At 43.6% G+C, this 17,632-nt stretch overlaps 1 protein-coding gene across 2 annotated transcripts in view; it reads left to right on the top strand.

The window, feature by feature from the left end:
• Positions 1–206: 206 nt before the first annotated feature.
• The window catches only part of LZTS3 (leucine zipper tumor suppressor family member 3), a 190,683-nt gene continuing 173,257 nt past the window's right edge, over positions 207–17,632 (top strand). For both annotated transcript variants that reach the window (XM_085642682.1, XM_085642683.1), the window contains exon 1: positions 207–331. The gene's annotated coding sequence lies outside the window, so the exon portion shown is untranslated. The remainder of the gene's footprint in view (positions 332–17,632) is intronic.

Genomic DNA, 17,632 nt, shown 5'->3' with positions numbered 1-17,632 from the left:
TGGCTCACCCAACCATGTCTGTTGCCGGCTTTTAGTAGCTGAAGTCCTGCTAAAGTCGCTATAAGCTCCTCCAACTTTCGGTTCAGTACCCAGGAGATGAAGGGTTAAACGCGGTGGAGGGCCGCACGGTGAGACGCATTCTTTCGTTGACCAATCAGAGGAGGGCTCGGCTCGGCTAGTCCCCGCACTGAGACAACAGGTGCTCTGTTGTTTACAGCGGGTACCTGGCTGCAGGGCAGTCCTCTGCGGGCGCGCGGCTCGGTGGTTGCCTCCTTTGCTACGGAAACCAAACACTATGGGGAACGAAGCGCACGAGAGCGACTGCTCGGAGGTAAACCACTTCTTGTATAACGCGCGGCGTAGCTTCTGTTTGAATTTGTAACTTACAGTAAGAAAAACTATCCCGAATTTCCTGTTCAAAGTTTGCCAGCGCCCAATTTACTACGGCGAGGAAACAGCTTCGAAGCGCTTAGAGTCGGTTTTGTATTTGAGCGAGTGACAACCGCATTGTATTGTAACAAGAAGTTGCGCAGTTTCACAGTAGTACGCCCTTGCACCCAGTGGACTTGTGCACACCACAGTGTCAAATCTGACAGTAGGGTTTGCGTTTTTACAGAATTTTGGACCTCGGTTTGTTGCTCGTTTAATTGTAGGGAGTCATAGACGAAAATAATCACCCGAACTACCAGATGTCACTTTTTGTTTAGAATTTCATGCATTAGTAAAATGACTAGTTATGGTGTGCACTCGCTCCAGCTGCTATCTTGATCTGTTTTTAGATCTAGTTTGGTAATCTTTACAGTTGGTTTTTGGAACACACTGGCATGATTGTGGCACAGTTTGTATTTTTATATTAGCTAGGATAATCCGATGTGTTTTTTGTTTACGCTCTACACGTAGAGAACGATCTACAAAAAAACACGGAGTGGAAAGTTAGAGATAAGAATTGGAACTAATGGGTAAGTAATGAGGTGGCGTGGGCACTAATGGAACTGATACTGACATCCCATACGTGAGGCAGGAGTAGACTGTTATGAATGCACACTGACGTCACAGGAGGCACTCTTGGAGCGGGTGCTGACGTCACAGAAGGCAGACGCCAATAGAACCGGCACTGACATCATAGTAGTGAGGCAGGAGGTGGAACTAATGAAATCACAGTAATGAGTTGGAGTAGGCACTAATGGAACTGACTCTGACGTCACAGTAGCTAGGCAGAAGTAGGCACAATTAGAGCAATGGTGAATACCGGAAAGACTTGCAATCAATCAATCAGGGATTTGTGAAGCGCACTACTCAGAGGGTCTCAAGGCGCGGGGGGGGGGGGAGTGGGGTTTGAGCAGCTTTGTCTCATCCCAAGAGCCAAGTCTTGAGGCTTTTTCTGAATGCTTGCAGTGTGGAGGCTTGACTGATGCTGAGGGGGAGTTAATTCCAGGTCTTGGCCGCGATGTAGGAGAAGGCCCTTCCTCCAGTTCTGGCTCTGCGTATGCGTGGCATTTCGGCCCGGGCAAGGTCAGCGGAGGTTTCTCTTGGGTGCGTATTGTCTTTCATTGAGGTATTGGGGTCCAGTGTTGTGGAGGGATTTGTAGGCGTGAGTGACCAGCTTGAAGGTCACTCTCTTTTCGACAGAGAGCCAGTGGAGGTCTCGTAGGTGCTGGGTGATGTGGTCTTGTCCTGGGATGCCACAGTGCATCCTGGAGGGAGGTGTGCTGGTATGCCAGACTCTGTGCTCCCTTTCCACTTTTTTGATCCCCCTAAATTAGGTGTCGTACCTACCCCACTTTGAACTTTGCCTGCTTGGATAATCTAATGCATTTGGACCAGACAGTGGCAGGTCTCCTAAGAATTTTAAACTCCTTAGGGAAGAGTATTGCTGTTAATAAATTAATAATGAATACCACAAAAAACTACATTTATAATTTTTAATAGATTGGATAAACCTTTCTAGTATGCAGCAAGGGAATAGAGTGAGGTGATGTCAAAGTATAAATACCACTTTTGACGTCATAACTATTCCATATCTATAACGTACACTTATGAAATATAAGATCCCAAACTCGGCTTTGTAGATTTAGCAGCGCATATGGAGATGCACCATGTGAACAATTATTGAGGGTCTCTGTTGGTGAAATAGTAGCTAATATACTTTATCGGGGCCTACCTTGACGAAATAGAATGGACTGTTCTTCGGGATCTCTGCAAGTTGATTCCCTCTACTCAACAGTGGAACTGGACATAGCATCTGTCACTAACAGAATGGACTTGGCGGTGTTGCACTACCTAAAACTAACCCGTCAAAGTCCGGATAATACCTTGACTACAATAATATGGAAATATAGGATGACAGCGGAAGTGAGCAATTTTATATTTAGTCAGTGTCTATTGTGTTATGGCTAGGCCTGACCGGAATTCGCTGAGTTCCACTGTCGCGAAGTGACCCAAAAACTCTGCCATGCTACGCAGAGTTCTACAAGCGACGGAGTGCATTATGTTGCGACGTTCGCGCTGATTTTTAGAGCTGGGTGTTTGTCCCGTACTGAAAAATCAGTGCAAAACGGCACCGTGCGCAGCGCAAGAGGGTGCTGCTTCTTTTTGCCACTCGAGTAGATTTTCTACTCGAGCAGCTGCTTCCTCAACGCGAACGGATGGTTTTTCAATGAGAGCTCTTGTGACCATATGGGACGCCTGCATTGAGAAAATCTCCCTGGGAAGGTGCTCTAGTTTTGCATTTGCCTCGCTCGCACTCGTCAGCTTAGCAGAGAGGAGTTTTTCAGAACTCCGCGTGCTCCGTGGAGTGCGCAAAACTCAGAGAACGGAGAGGAGTTCACCGTCCCAGGCCTAGTTAATGCTTGGAAGCAACTTGGGGATTGCTGATGACAAACAGAATTTTTAAAAAACGGTTAGGCAACATGTGTGTATGGTGGGATTTTAAAAAAACAATACCTTGTTGTAAAATGTAATATTTGGCCCTATAATAAAACCAAATATTTGATGAAGTCTGTATGAGAATATGGTTTAATCAACTCGCCATTTTGGATATTACATCAATGCGAAACGGGTAAGAACCCAAAAGTAGCGTTGTTGCTGTGTAACTTAGATCCTGAAACCTTGCTTCCCCTTGTCACCCTGTGGCCAGGGCTACAGATATTGTGTTATTTGAGGAAAACGTTATCCAGCGATGATGCTTTATTGCCATGCTTATTTTAACAAAGCATGACTTCCTCTACCAAGAATTAAGCAGTGCTTGAACAACACCCTGTCCCAGGTCAGGGCCCCTCTGACTTTATAGTGGCCCTTAGTGAGATAGCCCTTAGGGGAAATTATTTGAGGAGATTGTAACTTAAAGTGAAGGAGACTTCAGCGGTTGCTTGCCTCGCCCCAGATTTGCAGAATGTGTTTGTTGGTCAATTTGAGGATACATTTCTTGACACTGATGCCTTCAGAGCACAGATAAAAATCTGGAAATGCTTCACAGGTGGTGTTTTGATTTGCCCGTAAGGAAGAACTTCATTTGCACTTTAACCAGATGAACACTTTAGGAAGTGAATTTAAATTCACTTTGCGCTAATGCAAACATCATCTATTTGGTTCTCCTTATTAAGATTGTTGATAGTAAATTATGCACAACATTAGACATTAAACCAACACAAAGAAATCTGCTAATTCTCCATCAAAGTAACCACTCTGGGGTCTTTGATGACAACGCGCCCAATGGACACTTTTTGCGTATCCGCAGAAATTGTAGATACAAGGAAAATAATTTTCCAGAAGTTAACATTCTCACTAAAAGTGTGCGCTCAAGGGGTTACCCAGAGAAGTTAGTTGTAGGGCATTAACAAGTTCGTGGTATAACCCCCCTACCCCCCTCCACCTTCCTGCCAAACCCCCTCAGGGAGGATGTACTGATACCTAGACAAAGGCCGGTGCAGGCTGACGCATTAGTGTGTGTCTCCACTCTGAACTCCCAGAGCAACAGGGACCAGAAAATAGTGATAACACTGGCATGCGGTCACCGCAGATGAATGAACAGAGCGCATTGTTCGCTTTCGAGAGGGCCCCTAGCATTCAAGATCACATGGTTAAGGAAAACTCAGCTGTGGCCTCAGAACCCTCCATTACCACCGCGTGGGGCCTGCGTAAATTACAGGCCACTGCAAATAAAGTAATGCAATGCATGTGTTTTGAGTTTTGCATACAAAGGCTTCAACGTTGGTTTGAAGTGACGTAACAATTGTAACAGCAAATGTGTTGTTAATGGTGTACCTGTCTGGAGAAAAAAAAAAGAAAAAAAAATATATATATACATACATACATACATACATACATACATACATACATACATATATACATATATATATATTCACTGAAAAAAACATAGGTTTCAGGGGTGTTATAGTTAGCTGGACTTTTCACTTGTACAAAACCATTGAAATTCCCCCGTTATAGTTAGTTCAGCTAACTATAACTCGCGCGCCCGCAATGCACTGCTGATGACGTCACATATTACATCACTCATGACATGGTCAGTGACATCACTCATGACATCACTGATGACATCTCAAATGACATCACTGATGACATCACTGATGACATCATCCAGTGAATGTGTGTTATTCTGAAAATTAAATATGTTTTATATATGTATATCTCAAGGTCGATGGAAGAATAAATGGGTATATAAGTGTCTAAATGGATGATTTGTTTTTGAAAAATTGATTGTGTAACTGACTGATTAAGTGTATCATAGTGAATACATGGCTTAGTGAGTAATGTTTAAATATGTAAATATCTGTATCAGTCTCTCACTTTGTGTATAAGTGGCTGCATGGGTTGGTGAGTAGCTACATGGGTGTCTATATAGGTTATTAGTTGGTTTTTTGAGTATCAGTCTGAGTGTCTGCATGGTTCGGTGGGGGTATTACGTAGTGCATAGGTGCATGAATGAGTGACTCACTGTTTGTATGTGTTGAACACAGTATGTGTGCAGGACTGTATGGGTGGATGAGTGTGTGTATGGGTGTGTTAGTGAGTGAATGACTGTCTCAATAGTGTCTTTATGAGTAACTACATATGTTTTAAACTAGTATATGTGACTATTGGTGTATATATGTGAGTATATGTGAGAGTGAGCGATTGAAAGAGTTCCTGTATGAATAAGTATGTGTTTCTATAAGTGATTGTTTAAAAGACTAAGTATGTGTAAGTTTCCGTAGAAGTAAGTGTGGTGGTGTGTGTATAACTGTATATGCAAGTAAATGTATGTTTGATTCTTTATTAGCATGAGTGACTATGTGTGTGAGTAACTCTATGGATGAGTGGCATTGTGTAACAGGATGTATAGGTGTATGAGTACATATGATGAGTGAGTACATGTATGAGTGACTGTATTGGACTGTTGGTGAATGAGTGGATGTGTATGTGGATCTTAGAATTACTGAAGAGGTTGTTGTAACTGGTATTGGTATGTCCATTGTTTTGAAAATTTTAGTCTCTATTTTTGAATGTGTGTATCAAAGGTTATATTAGGGTGAGAGGAGGTCTGCCACTCTATCACAAGGATGATGTCATCAGTGATGTCATCAGTGATGTCATTTGAGATGTCATCAGTGATGTCATGAGTGATGTCACTGACCATGTCATGAGTGATGTAATATGTGACGTCATCAGCAGTGCATTGCGGGCGCGCGAGTTATAGTTAGCTGAACTAACTATAACGGGGGAATTTCAATGGTTTTGTACAAGTGAAAAGTCCAGCTAACTATAACACCCCTGAAACCTATGGTTTTTTCAGTGAATTTCTGAGGTTTTTTAAATGCTAATTCCTAACTATAACGTGCCTGAAACCTATGGTTTTTTCTGTTAATTTCAAAGGTTTTTTAAATGCTAATTTCTAACTATGCCTACAGAGATAGGACATGTGAAGAAAGAAGAAAAAATGCACAGAAAGAAACAAAAGAAGTGCAGAAAGAAGCAACAGAAGTCCTCAAATACGAAGATAAGTGCAGGAAGAAGGATAACGTGCAGAAAGAACAAAAAGAAGAGCAGAAAGAAGCCTTGTTGCAAAATCATCCTGTACCCTCAACTTTTTCAGACGGATACTGGTGGTAACTGAGTCTGACTAACCAGTCCTAGAGCCAGTGCTATGTTAAAAGACACTTAGAATACAGTGAAAACACCTACATACACTAGGGAACATTATGCGTTGGGGTCCCCCTGTGATTAGCCTTACCTCCTCTATAAGCCCCTAGTATATAATAGGGCATGGGGATTAAAACTACCTCTTAAAACAGGCCACAGGGCGTTTTTGCACACGTTAACTCAGGCCCCGTCCCCTCCTTTCACCATTGTGTAAACACGCCCTGTGTCCATTTTTAGTTGGGAGATTAAGTTCATTTGAGTCCTGAGGTTCCCTAGGGTCCAACTAGCCCACTAGGTACCTCCAGTAAGTGCCACAGAGCTGCGTTGCAGAGAGGTGTAAAAAGTGGCACGGCCTGGACCACCTCTCTGCAATGCAGCTCAGTGGCGCTTACTGGAAGCACTTGGTGGGCTAGTTAGCCCCCAGGGGCCCTCAGTATTGAAGGGAAATTATATCCCCAATTTAAAACGTGCCATGGTGCGTGTTTGCACACGTCACCTCAGGCCCCGTCCCCTCCCTTCACCACTGTGTAAACGCGCCCTGTGGCTGTTCTAAGTTGAGAGATTAAGTCCCCTTGAATCCTAAGGGTCCCTAGGGTCACACTAGACCACTAGGTACCTCCAGTAAGCGCCACAGAGCTGCGTTGCAGAGAGGTGTAAAAAGGGGCTTGGCCTCAGAACACCTGTCTGCAGCGCAGCTCCCTGGCGCATACTGGAGATGCCTGTTGGGGGCGCGTTTGCAGAGTGCTGCATGGAGGGGGCATGGCCTCCGGCACGATGCCAGTCTTTTATTTATTTTATTTTTTTAAGAAGGGGGGCTGTGTGGTTCCCCTTCTTATTCTAATTTATTGGCCCTGATGACCCCATCCCCCAGGGCCTGTCTCCTAATTATATTTTTTTGACCCCAATCCCCAGGGCCGGCCACTGTTTTTTATTATTTTTAAAAAATATATATTTATAGACACACCTAGGACATGCTGGACAAACCGTACGTACCTATCACCATGACGATTTGCGTGATATTCATTAAAAGGCGACTATGCATGCAATTAATCCACGTGGAATGTATTTACACCACTAGTGAAGCTCTGACATGTCTGATGCTCTACCGTGCCTAATCCCGGTAGACACCCTTGTCGTTTATTTATACAAACATGGGTAGCTATTGACGGGCACATTTAATACACATGCACACCAAGCCATTCAAAGGGGATTCGACAAAAATTCGACCAAAACTATGCAAGAAACCCCCCTCACAGTTAATAAAACACACATCCACTGCCGGATGTGTAATACTTTTTATTTTACTCTCTGGAAAGGGGACGAACATCACTTGCGAGTCACAGCGCGCTCCTGACAGAGCCCAATGCTCTGTTACACCCACCATTGCCTGCCGAGTGCCACACACCTCTGTATTGTATTCCACTAGCTAGTGCATATGCTATGACACTCTCTAGCCCATGTGCACTGTAACACCACCCCGTGAAAATGTCATGCCACACTTGTCTTCGCACGGGTTATATTGCCCCATCTAACGTGCCTTCCTCGATGCCTATGTTATAACGCACAGTGCTATGCCATACATATTACAATTTGGGATCCATATCTTTGTCACAGTGCATATGCAACGTTACACTCCCCAGCACATATTTTATATTACAACTTTAGAGACTAGTTAGGTTACACAACACTGCCCTGTGCATATTACACTCCAAGGCGCATATCGCATAGCACGCGCTAGTGCCTGTGCTATCTCGCGCTCTCCAATGAATCTGTCATTGCGCACAATGTATTGCATATTATATTTCACGCCTGGTTCATCTTATATCACACTTTTTGGTGCATAGTTTATACCATACACTATATCTAGTTTTCATTTTCAATCGTGCTCTCAGGACTATGTTCTATATAACACTGTGTTCACCTACCCTTTTCACGGGCATTACATTTTGCGATAGGGGGTGGAGGGTCAGGGGGCGTTTTTGCCAAGTGAGCCCGGAGTCACAGTCACTAACGTCTTCTTCTTCCTGAATAAAACTGAGATTATGCTGCATACTTGTTCATATTTTAAGTAGTTTGCACAGACAAAATGTTTTAAAAACAATAAAGTTTCTAATACCCGCCTTCTCTGAACAGTTAGCTTGCTGCCCCATCCCCCTCCTCCCTATCCTCTGTTGTGTGAATCCATGGACTAGCCTCCTCCCTCCTGCCATGCATGGTCTGATGTGCTGCCACTGCCCTCAATTTAGTATGATGTACCAGTCCACTCCTCCTGCCCTCCATTGCCCAATTCTATGCCCCATCATTGACCTCCTGCTTAAACTCTGTGCTTAGCTTGCTGCCCCTATTCTCCTTCCCCCTGCCCTCCGATGTCTTTGTGCATGCCCCTGCTCCATCCTTTTTGCCCACCATGTCCCATGGACCTGCCACTCCTATCTACTCTGAGTGTTCTGTTGAGCTGCCACTCCCCTCCCACCTGCCTAGCATTGTCAGATGACTGTAACCTGTCCCTGCCACCTCCACCCTGCCTGTCCACATGCCATGCCTCTATCCTCTTCCTCCTGTCCTACATGGTCCATTGTACTGCCACACCCTTCTGCCCTCCCTGGTCTGTTGTGCTGCAACTGCTCCTCCTGCCTGCCCCGTGTGGTCTGTTGTGAGGCCCCTTCCCCTGAACTTTCTTGTCTGTGCACAGGTCCTGACCCTCCCTTCTATCCTCCATCGTCCTTTGTGCATGCCCCTGCACCCTCCTTCTTGCCCATCATAGCCATTGTGCTGCCACTAACCCTCCCACTTGCCATGCATGGTCTTCTGTGCTGCCATGGCCCCTCCCACCTTCCCTGTGTGGTCAGTTAGCTGCCCCTGACCCCCTCCCACCTTCCCTCCATGGTCTGTGTGTATGCCATCACAGTCTCACTGTTGCTCTTCATGTTGTGTCTTGCTTCTAGTGCCCATCCTGCCTGACCTCCATGGCCATCTTGCTGCTCCTGCCCTGCCCCCTTGCCCCCAGCCCTCTGTTTACATGTGCAGACCCCTACTCCCTCCCTCCTGGCTTGTCTGTTCCATTGTAATGCCCCTGATCCGTCCCTCCTGCCCTTTATGGTCTGTTATGCTGCAGCCTTCTCTCTTGTCTGTCCATTATGGTCAGCTAGCTACCATTGCCTCTTGCCCCTCTGTTCTCTGTTGTCCATGTGCATGGTCCTGTCCCCTCCCTCTTGCTTTCTATGGATTGTTGTGCTGCACTCCCGTCCTGCATGCCCTGTGTGGTGTATTGTGCTGCTGCAAACCCTGATGCCTGCCCTGCAGGGTCAGTTTGGTGCACCTCTCCATGTCTCTCCTGTCCTCTGTTATCCAAGTCCATGTCCCTATCCCATTTCCTTCCATGATCCAATGTACCATACTTGCGAACATTTTGAACTTGGTAAGAGGGAGATTTTGAAAAAAAACTGGGGTATTGATTTTCCCCTTTGAGTTACATTGAAAAAGAGGATATTGTAGACAGGAGACAGATCAAATAAAGCCCATTTGAGCTTAAAAACATTGGACGTTTCATGGCTGAATCGGGTCTGTTGGCATGTATGGTTGTACTACCATTGCCTCTTCCTTCTGCCCACAATGGTCTATTACATTGCCACAGCCTTGAAGGAGGGTAGATTTTGTATCACAGGGGGCCCCTGGCCCGTTCTGTCCAAACCTGAAGTATGAGACCCTTGTCCTTGCCCTGCCAGCCGCATTTGTAGGCCGTATTAAATTGACCAGCGGGTCCTGTGTTGCTATATAATTATCCTGAGACATCCTTACCACTCAGCCAGCATAAAACCCCTGTGTAGGCCCTTCTGTTCAATATGTAGGCCTCTTTGTTAAATTGACCATAGCTCTGCAATTTTAGTGTATAGCAGTCTGAAGGCAGGTCTGCGAGGCCTTCTGCTCCAAACTAGTAGCCCCCACCCTACCCGAGTGCTCCGTGCTCGGTATCAAAGTTCAACATCCCCCTGAAGCTGTCGACATACAGTAGGCTGCATCCTGGACTGGTACTTGCTTCCTGGGCAGGTTTCCCGCTTTTAAGGAAGTGGCAACCGCAGAGCGTCAAGTTAGGAGAACTGAGGAGATTTTATACATGAATATATTGAATTCCTGTACAATACCCATTATTTTCTGCTTGCTCTATGGAACTTACGATAAGCGATTGGCCTGAGAGACTGACCTTTTCACCCAGTCCATTGTCAGCATTAAGTGGGTAAATGACGAAATGTCTGGTAAAATCTGCAGACGAAGCTTTTGGGTAGCATACGTAGGTAGATGTAGCGTGCAAAGGAGCCCACAAAATGATAAAAAAGGGAGCACCCACAGATATCGACGGACAACCTCGCCGTCTGTATGTAGGTTAACAGGCTGTGCAGGTTTTCCCCAAGAACTGGGAGCTCTTGTCTTCCTTTGCTTAAAATGTCTTGCTCGGCTTTGCTTGAAGTATCTTATTCTATTTTACCTATATGAAATGTCATGTTATGTTTAACCATTGTTCTCTTTACTTTTGCATTTAAAAGATGTTGTATTGTAATTGCAGGAATGCTTGCTCTAAGAGTAAATGTGAGTGTCCCTAGGTAACATTTTCCTTGGTGTAACTTGTTTCTCATGATGCATTTATAGATGTGTTTTCTCTCTCTCTCTGTCAGTACATTAATTGAGATACAGAGAATATCATGACAGCTGTATGATTATCTGGATTCTGTATTTTGTACTTTATGTCTCTATTCTGCGGTTTCTTTGAAGTTGCATCTTCTCATTAAACTGCCATTGTATTCTGCCTCCAATTCCATGTCTCATATGTCTGTTTTCTTCATTTTTGGAGCAAGCGTTCCTAGGCACCCCGGCTCAAATTAAGGTGCCCCTTTTGTCCCTGACTCACTCTCCTGCTCAGTTCTGTGGTGGCTCCCGGGGCTCTGGGGACCGCCCCTAGCTTCCTTGACCCGTAATAGATCTTCCCTCCAACAGCCTCTCTTGCAAGTCCTGTATTGTTGGTTTGTTGCCCCTGCCCCCCTTTCCACTGCCCTCCATAGTCTGTTGTGCTTCCACGGCCCTTCCTGCCTGCTCAGTGTGGTTAAATTGTTGCCTTTGCACCCTCCTACCTGCCTTCAATTTTCAGAGTCCGTGCCCCTGGCCTCTGCCTCTCAACAGTATCCTAATGAACAACTAGATTGCTAACATTCTATATTTATTACAAAAGTGTGGAACGCCTGACATCCTCTTGATGTCATCAAAACTGTAATACCTAGAGCATTCCTTTAGAAATTACATATATGAGAGGGTCTTATTGGCATCAAAATTATGGTTAGTGCTCTAAAAGACTAAAATAAGGACATATTTTCTGAGTTTTCAAATAGCGACAAAGCACTTTTAAATTATTTGTTATCTTTATGTTTTTTTATCTAGTTGACAACTTGATTAAATGTTGCACTTAGGGGAGAGGATGTGGTGTTACTTCCAGAACTGCAGACTTTGCAACTGGGGAACCAGGTTGAAGTTTCTGCTTCAGCTCGACATTCTGTGATTCTGGTCAAATCACTTAGTCTCCCCATGTCTACAACCAAAATGAATTTGTTCTTGTGTGATGTAACCAATGCTCATGTAAAGCACTCCAATACCTGACAAGTCTGCACTATATAACACTGCAAAAACACAAAATAATAAGTGTTTTGCACACTTCTGTCATTGGGCTATATTTGGGCTATATCTGGGTGATTTTGGGCTACATTTGGGCTCTTTTGTCTCCGGTGGCCATCTTGGGAGATTTATTTGTTATGAAGTTTCCTAATTTCCTCATGTACTGCAGTCTCCTCAGTCGGAAATGCTTTCAGTTTTTTACTTTGATTCCATCATGAAGGTATTCAGATATGTCACATATTTGCCATGAATTCTGAATGTTAGCACTCTAGTTGCTCATTAGATCACTGTAGTAAAACTACTGTTCACCATGGAAGTCTGCTCCTGGTATTAAAAGTGCATGTTTCAGTCTGCATGTCAGAATTTTTTAATGAAATAGAAGAGGATTTGAGAAGTCACTCAAAATGTGCCCTCATTTTCTTTCTTCAGCATTAATCATAATTTCTATGGCAAAATGAACCCCCTCATTGTGTTCCTTTTTAAATTAAATGTTTTAAGTGTTACCAGTTTATTCCAATCAAGATGGCTTCAGGTGTGCCATACTTTTGTCATAATGAAGACAGTAAGTGCTCTAGTTGTTTTTAAGAACATTCTTGGACATTCTGTCATTGGGCTATACTTGGGCTACATCTGGGTGATATTTGGGCTACATTTGGGCTCTTTTGTCTCTGGTGGCCATCTTGGGAGACTTATTTGTTATGAAGTTTCCTAATTTCCTCATTTACTGCAGTCTCCTCAGTAGGAAATACTTTCAGTTTTTTACTTTGATTCCATCAAGAAGGCATTCAAATGTGTCACACATTTGCCATAAAATCAGAATGTTAGCACTCTTTTTGCTCATTAGATCACTGTAGTAAAGCTACTGCTCACCAGGGAAAACTGCTGCTGGTATTGAAAGTGCATGTTTCAGTCTGCATGCCAGGATTTGAGAAGTCACTCAAAATGTGCCCTAATTTTTCTTTCTGCAGCACTAATCATACTTTTTATGGAAAAATGAACCACCTCATTTTGTTCCTTTTTAAATTAAATGTTTTAAGAGTTACCACTTTAATCCAAGCAAGATGGCTTCAGGTGTGCCATACGTTTATCATAAGTAGGACTGTTAGCGCTCTAGTAGTTCTTTGGAACACTCTGGAAAGCTGCAGTAGAACACAAAGGAATCAACTGACAGTCTCTGCCCTTGTTGGATGTACATGTTTTACTGAGAATGCCAGACTTCATTCTCACATGACTGAGAAAGATAATGTGAATTTACAGAAAATAAGCTCTCAGTTTAGCTTATAGATCACCTTCCAAACCTCTGTGGTAAAAGCATGAGAAAATATTTTTCTCTCAATCATGAAATCCCAGCAGAAGGCTTTTTCACATGGTGAAATCACCTTAGAACATACCACAATTCCTAAAATGAGTATGGTACCATCAACAAATGATTTATAATGTAACTAAAGTCTTAAAATCTTCTATTAACTGCAATGCTTTTTAATGAGGTGCTATCATGTATATTGGTCCCAAGATGGCTGCCAACACTTCTTGGATGAAGTGCTGACAGCCAATCAGATCTCAGGATGAGATGTGTGGTTAGGCTCCGCCCACATATATATATTGATTTAAATGCTATTTTCTCAGGAACTACTGAACAGATTTACACCAGACCTACAAAAGGCACTTCCTTGACCTGAGGACTACCTCTCTGCCAAATTTCAAGTAACTCTGTTCAGCCGTTCGGGCTGTAGCTGTGTCTAAAGGTCCTATGGAAAAATGCATGGGAAAAACGCGTTTTGGGACCCCCCTTTTTTCTCAGCCCCTGCTTGACGAATCCCCCCGAGACTTTCAGGGTAGGAGTGGAGCGTAGCGCCCCACCTATTTTGAAAATTTCGCGAGGATTCATCGACCGGCGCCAAAGTTATTCCAAATAGAATGTTGCGGATTTCCTATGGAAACAGGGTCCTAACTATAACTATCTACTGGCGACCGCCAGTAGATAATATATATATATATATATAAGTCCAAACCATGCAGCAGGCCAAGTGCAGAATCTTACAATGTAAAAGCAGGATTAAATGCCACATTACTAGGGTTTAATTCCAAATGTACAAGGAAGATTTGCACTTTATTTGCCATTATTTACCTGCATTGTACCATTCTTTTCCTTCCTTCACATTAGATGGTTAGTTACATTATTAGAAATGGGTTCTGATCTCGAGTACTTCTTACTCTTTCCCATTGGTGTGTAGCGGTGTAAACGTAGTTGTTGTACCCTTGTTCTTTGTATTTACCAACCATGGCACAATAAATTGTTTACATTATGAAGGTTATTGTGTTTTTTAATCTCTGAAATGAAATATTTATGGAGATCGTGTTGTGCTATTTTCTGTGATGCTCAGGTCACTTCTTAGTCTTTCTTCCCTTTCCTATGGAAAACATACATTTATCACATATATACTGCAAATCTTGTTAGAAACAATATTTTCGTCACTTTATACAGTCAAACTCACCTTTAAGGAATTTTATTATTTAAAGGTATTGTTTTCAGAGACAGGTGCTGGGGATTGTTCTTGGCACACGCTTGTGATCTTAACGTAAAATGGTGGCCTGCTGCTCCAATGCCAGAATTGATCTGCTGTCCACTGAGCACAGATGTGCAAATGGGATGCTCCACACATGCTTTAAGGGTTTTGTAATTTAGTCTAGCTTACCAATTTCTTTGATGATACGTAGCCCTCATTTTTGTGTTTTTCACAGATTGGTAAACTTTTGCACCTTAAAATATGACCTCTACCTAGACCTATTGGCAATTCCTTTTACCCTTTATTTGTCACTTTTCATTTTCCTTTGCGCGCCTATATTATTTTCTCTCTAATCTAATCTAATGACTGGCATATCCTGTTACAATTCTTTAATAGATTAAATCTTTTAAGTCTGTAGTAGAGTGGCTACTTCTAATCCACTCACAAGACACATTTTCCCACCACTCATACACAATTGTTTGTGTATTTTAGTGGGTTTAGGCTAGTTTATTATATTTTTTCATTTCTTTATTTCTAGAGTTTCTTTATAACGTTTATCTAGTCCTGATGGTGACCTGTGGATGTCTTACCTTGATGGGTTGAAATGTCGACTTCCTGCAGTGGGCAACAAAAACTTTACAATCCCACTAATGGGGCATTATCACAAAGGCGGGACCGAAAAACAAAAACAATTGTTCCCAGTTGGAATTGTTTTTTTGGCCAACCTCTTTTTGATTCTCAATGATTATTTGTGTCATTGAATGTCACTTTGATCACACAAGCACTTGAGCACTGTGCCACTTATGAGCTGTGATTGTATAATTATTCCCTAACATCAACATAGTGTTCTAGATTCACTACTTTGTTTAGTTTCTCATTTATTGATGTGCACACTTGTGGCAAGAAACCTTTAAGCCTTGCCAGAAGAAACAGTGCTTTTGTTAACATATCATTTGCCCAGCTTTACTGTGTTGATGGGCAAAGCTAGAATTTTCTCTAATTATGTTTATACTTGTAGGGTCTGACAAGGTTGTTTGATTCATGTTAGATCATTCAAGATATTAAGATCAACATCTTTTGATTGTTAGCATCAATTTAGAATGTAGGCAGTCACATGTCATGCTGGTGATGATTAACAGCGTTTTAGTTTTTGCATACTGTAGGCCCCATTATGCAGTAACTACAATCAGTGACTGCATAGTGTCATGGTTTGTGTCTTAAATCTACTTTTAACCATATTGCTTTGGCATCTATTTTAACATATGTGTATTCATTATTTATTTTGTAAGTGGGGTTTTTTGTAGCAAAATGGTATGTTTTACCAAAATGCTTGATAAAGTTTAATTTGCGTTGTCTACAAATGTATCATTTATGTGAATTTGTGCTTTTCAAACCATTGCCACCACGCTCTCCATGTTCTTCACTTATTGGCAACTCATGACGTCTTAGATGTAGCAGGCACAACGCCTACCGAGCACCCCACATTGCCACAAAAACAGTTCTTGTAGTCCTTTGGCTCATCAAGCACCCCTCTGTACACCTAAAATGATCAGGAACCCTCATAGTGCTTATAGACACATCGATGACCTCAAAGTCGTTGTCGATTCACCAAGCAGCCTATGGTACTTGGATTCACCCTAGATACCTGCCTCACCATCAAGTAACACATTGATAACAAAAAAACAAGGCCAACGTTGTGCCAACTCTCCCTTCTAGAGAAAGCGGAACTGTTTGTTTCAGAAAGCAGCTCCAAAACTTGTGTTCAAGCGCTGCACTCTCACACTTGGATATTGGTGATGCTGTGCTGCCTGGCCTCCCAGACTCCACATGGATCCCCTTATGGGAATCCTACACACTGACAAGGTGGGGTAGAGTAGGCTCTGATGGAATGGATACTGACATCAGGCCATTATCACCGATGCATCCGGTATCAAGAACACGTCCCAGTACTCATCAGGACCACCCCAAGGCTGCTCCATTTTTGGTAAAGAGTTGAAGATGCTTCTTTTTAAAGAACGCCGCATCACCGTGCAGCGACAGCACACTTCGGATCCGAGGGTCCAGCTACCTCTCCTATCACTCGTTGACCGTGTGCTTGCATTTGACCCTGTACAGTGCCCCGTTGCCTTTGTGCTAGGTTCCACCTATACAGAAACCACACACATACAGTACTCCAAGACTCACCAAGCATCACAAACAACGCAAGACTTACCAAGTACTCCAGAGTACATCTAGACTCACCAAGAACTTCAAAGCACTTCTAGACTCATCAAACACCTCACAGTCCATCTGCATTTACTGAGCACTCCACGTTGGTTCTTTACTCCCCTAGCACTACACAGTGGTCCTGTACTCTGCAAACAATCCAGGGTGGTTCTGTATTCATCAAGAACTCCACAGTGATTCTGTACTTACCAAGCATACCAAAGTTATTCTACACTCGCCACACACTCTGCAATATAGTTCCACTTACCAAGAACTTTGCAGTGCATCGGCACATAAACTGAGCAATCCGCACAGTCTAGGCTCTAACGGGGGTTCCCACTCCCAGAGAATATCACAGCGGTCCTGCCCTTTTTGAGCATCCTTCATTAGTTCTAATCTCATTGTAGTTCTGTTCTCACTGCACCTATGTGCACTCCGAGCCCTCAGCAGTGTTGTTTCTGCACTGCCTGAGCGAGCTCTTGGGTTTTATTTATCGCACTGAGCACCCTGCAGTGATTCACTAACCCTTCCACTCTGCTCACAGAATTTGTTCTTGCAGAGTAAGTGCAATCACTACGTATTCGACAGTGGCCGTGCACTCACCGAGCATTACATGGTTGCTCTTCACTCCCTGGACCTCCTGAGCACTCAACGGTAGTTCTGAACTCACCGAGTCTTCCATCATAGCTTTGCAGTGGCTTTGTAAGCAGTGGCAGCTACAACCATAAAAATATGGTGGGGTGTGACTGCACCAAACCCACCATATTTAATGCTCCCCCGGGTGCGGCACTTCTCTCCCCATATCTGCGTCCTCGAGCATGGGAAGGGAAGGACCTCCTTCCTGCTCAGAGTAACACAACAACCAATCTTGCAGCTGCGCCCAGAATGAGAGCAGCTCCAGGATTGGTGGGAGCAGGCTAACCCAGTGCTCGTATTGAGGACGGGGGCCTGTGCCAGCAATCCCCTGGCTGTTTTACAACCAGGGGATTGCTAGGGGCACACTGTACATGTCGGGCTGGCCACCAGCCGGCCAACCCAACATGCACACTGATGAGGCAGCTGTAATCCTGTAATCGCAGGATTCAGCCCGCTCCCTGCACTCACACTGCGTTTGTAAGTAAAAT

Source organism: Triturus cristatus, chromosome 2_2, assembly GCF_964204655.1.
Source record: "Triturus cristatus chromosome 2_2, aTriCri1.1, whole genome shotgun sequence".
Taxonomy (NCBI): Eukaryota; Metazoa; Chordata; class Amphibia; order Caudata; family Salamandridae; genus Triturus; species Triturus cristatus.
The sequence above is the reverse complement of the archived record's forward strand: the minus strand, read 5'-3'. Positions and strand labels throughout refer to the sequence as shown.